The sequence below is a fragment of the Cyprinodon variegatus genome, unplaced genomic scaffold, assembly GCF_000732505.1.
Source record: "Cyprinodon variegatus isolate N-32 unplaced genomic scaffold, C_variegatus-1.0 Scaffold113, whole genome shotgun sequence".
Taxonomy (NCBI): Eukaryota; Metazoa; Chordata; class Actinopteri; order Cyprinodontiformes; family Cyprinodontidae; genus Cyprinodon; species Cyprinodon variegatus.
Window position 1 is genome coordinate 1,464,108 of NW_015150566.1, and position 3,520 is coordinate 1,467,627.

A 3,520-nucleotide genomic window follows, 5' to 3' on the forward strand; every position below is an offset into this window, starting at 1 on the left:
AGGAAGGAAGGAAGGAAGGAAGGAAGGAAGGAAGGAAGGAAGGAAGGAAGGAAGGGTTGATCAGTCTGACATAATTTCTCCCATTTTTACTCAAAATATCCCTCTTTGAACCAAAACAGCTCCTTTTTGAGGACAACTATTTATACTCAAACATATTTATTTCCCAATGTAGTGTAATGTTATGTAATCATCAGTGTGGTCGTTTTCGGTACAGACTTTGTAACGGCTGGTTTTAAGCTTGAGGGACCCTGACCTGTGATCAACAGTTTAGAATCCTAAATATTGATTAATTTTCTCATCAATGAAATGACCGAATCTTTGCACTAAGATCTCAATCAGTCAACAACAATCGTTGGAGTTTCATTTGAATTTGACTATTTTTAGCAATAGGAAAGTGTATAGAAATTAAACCTCTGGAATAAAATGTCATAAGTAACATCTATTTAAAGATATTAAAGCACCCCCCCACCCTTTTTTTGTTATTTAAGACCCAAACAGTTTTAAATGTTAAACTTTTAGTCTTTAGAAAAGTAAAACAAGTTTCACAGATACTTCTCTTTCACATTGTCAGACATAAATGTGAGCTCAAGATTTTAGACTTATTTCAGAAACAGTATGACTTGATAAATGAAAATAAATTTACTAAGAAAAAAAGCATTTGGCCTCTCTCTAGAATGAGTAAAACTGACTCCCAAATATAATTCGTTTCAATTAAAATTGAGCAAAAACAGCTAATATCAGGAAAATATTAAGTCTACGGAGCCATTATTCTCTCTCTGGGAGCCCAGTGCACACTAACCTAATATTAACATTTCATTTGTTCCTGTAGAGAACATGGATAGTTTGTTTCACATGCAAAATAAGATTACTTTTTTTTTGTAGCAGAAACAGTGGAAAAAGACTATTACACAAAGTTTTGCACCCTAGGCAACCTGTCTCAGACCCTGCAAAGTCTGACATGAAATGTTTCTAAAGTGTTGATGCTGTTATATCTTTCCATCTTATCTCCTCCTATCTAATAAAAACTGGGGGAAAAAGCTCTACTCATATAAAAATTAAGAGACAAGCACAGCTGATATGATTTACAGCTTATGGGTTTCATTTACAAAACCCGAGCTAATGTCTAACACCATACTTCATTAGTCGTTATATTTAATGATCTGTCTTAAAGGCTGCTGTTTCCAGTTAAAGGTATTATCTGAAGGCTTCTGAGCTGACTTAACATGACTCCCAGATCCAGAGCCAGTGTATGAGGATTACCTCAAGGACTTCACTGTTTGACTTCCAAATCTAAGTGTGGTTCAAACTTAACCCACGAACTGAGCATAAATGTGTAATGAAATCAGATGACGCTGGCATGTTAACAGTAACAGCTGCTGGTGTTGTACTTCAACACAGCTGTGTTTCTGCTCTCATTGTTCGCACTGCCTAAGGGATAGGAGCAGAAGAGAGTGCAGTATCATAAGTCACAGATGGTAGGAGCAGGCCTCTGCTCATGGAGAAAAGAATTGTAAAGGTCAGAAAGCACACACATGTCTATGAGAAGTGTCTGGTACACAGAATCATGTCCATAAGTAAATGTATAGACACAGAAGTCAAGAGGTCCTTTTAGTGCAAGGCTTTGTTGAGAGTTTTTGTCAGGCGGCTTTATACAACATCTTAGAAAAATACTAGGAGGCTTTTTTTTGTCACAATAGTATTAAAAACCTAGTTTTCAAATTAAGAAATCAAACTCTGGCTATTTTTTTCCTACTAAAGTCTAATCCCATTAGAACTCTGTAGATGTGTGACCATGTAAATATTCCTGAGTGGCGGCCTAGTGGTTGAACAGCAGCATTTGTTTCCTAGAAAAGGCAGAAAGATTCCCCATTTAAACCCCAGTCTCTCTGGAGCCCTTAGCAAGACCCTTAACCTCACATTGCTACCTAAGAGCTGCAAACTGCTCACTGCTCTGTAGGGTTGGGTTGAATGAGAGGACTTTTTTTTTTAATATACAATTGCACTGATAGACAAATTTGTTTGATTGTTAATATACATTCTTTGTGTTATTATGTACTGCGCTGGACTGAAGCTGGTCAGAGGAAAAATGTAATGCAATAAAACTGAGATCACATCAGATGTATAAGCACCAAATAGAATACTTTAAAACTTAGCCACATTAAAACAGTTGCAAAGCTAACACTTAGTAATTGCACTGACTTCTTTCATTTAGGTGCTGCTGTCGCAGAATAACTGCAGGGACTCAAAAGGAAGTACAGCTGAAGGTGCCTCACCTCAGTGCTGCTTGTTTTGGAGTGTTTTGATGTTTTTTAGAAGATAAAGACTGTATGTCAGTTTTCAACATTTTATTGCACTGTGTTCTTGGAAAGAAGTGAGATAATTTTCATCTTCCGTGCCTCACTTCATCCCACATCAGCTTGAATGCCGCAGTGGGTTAAAATCTAAAACTACCGGTAATGTTATGATCAGGGTTAACATTTCAGGTTTTTGTCAAGAGATGGACAAATTAGTGTAGTTGTTCATTTTAAGTTCCCCATTTAAGGCTATACTTACATTTTTTAACATGATTTTTTTTTAAGTCAGTCATAAAAATTGCTTCCTTTCAGATACAAGTTGTCATTATTATTCAGATTATATTGTTTTATGCTATCTTGTTTAGAACTTGACACAGCCATTAATAGGGTTTATGATTTATAACTCTAAACCAATATTTGGCCTATTTTCTACAGCCCTTTGTTGTGGGTAATTTAACATCATAAATCAAGAGTTTATACCTTAATGCAGGATAATAATTTGTTGTTGTTATACTAACATATTTCACTATTCTTAGACTTAGACAACTTTTATTGTCATTTTCTATACAGAGAGGTAATATAAAAGGAAATTTTGTTTTGTACGAAGTGCAGCAGCTTTTCTTGCCTCTTTATTTCTATCTGCAACAGTCTTGCTTGGTTGCAATGTGTCTTTCAGGCCTCAGATTTGATGCTACTTGTATGAATACCCTGGGCTCCTCATTCAGTCAGAAAAAGGTATAGTAAAACAGCAACTAGATTGTATGTCTTAAGATAAATATCAGTTTAAAGAGATGGAATATTATTAGAGGTTTTATGTGTGACTGACAAGAATTTACTGTATGTCCCTGGAATCCTACAGCTAACAAAAAGGGATAGAAAGATACACCTTATGATAATTTGTTCAAATCTTAACCTGTTTAATCTTTATCCGTTGAGAGTAAAGTACCTGCATACAGCAGATGATCACCTGTGATCCGTAGAGGCTCAGAGAGCCTCCTTCATTAAACTTACGCATTAGGAGAACAAAGGTTTTCAACTTCGTCAGGCAGCTGCACACTTTACAATTCTGTGATGAGTGTAATCTGTCACTTTTTAACAACAGCCTCTGATTGGAACATCTAATTCTTGAAAGTTTCAAAAGCAAAGCAAAGAGTTGTAAAGTTAACACTGGAACTACCAGGATTTTTCTGCCTACATTGAACTACCAGAGAGGGGTCAATTGACCC

The 3,520-nt window shown here is 36.0% G+C and overlaps 1 protein-coding gene across 4 annotated transcripts in view; it reads right to left on the reverse strand.

Moving 5' to 3' along the window:
- LOC107085003 (myosin-binding protein C, fast-type-like) overlaps positions 1-3,520 on the reverse strand; it is a 30,442-nt gene that overhangs the window by 16,986 nt on the left and 9,936 nt on the right. The gene's annotated exons all lie outside the window — the stretch shown is intronic.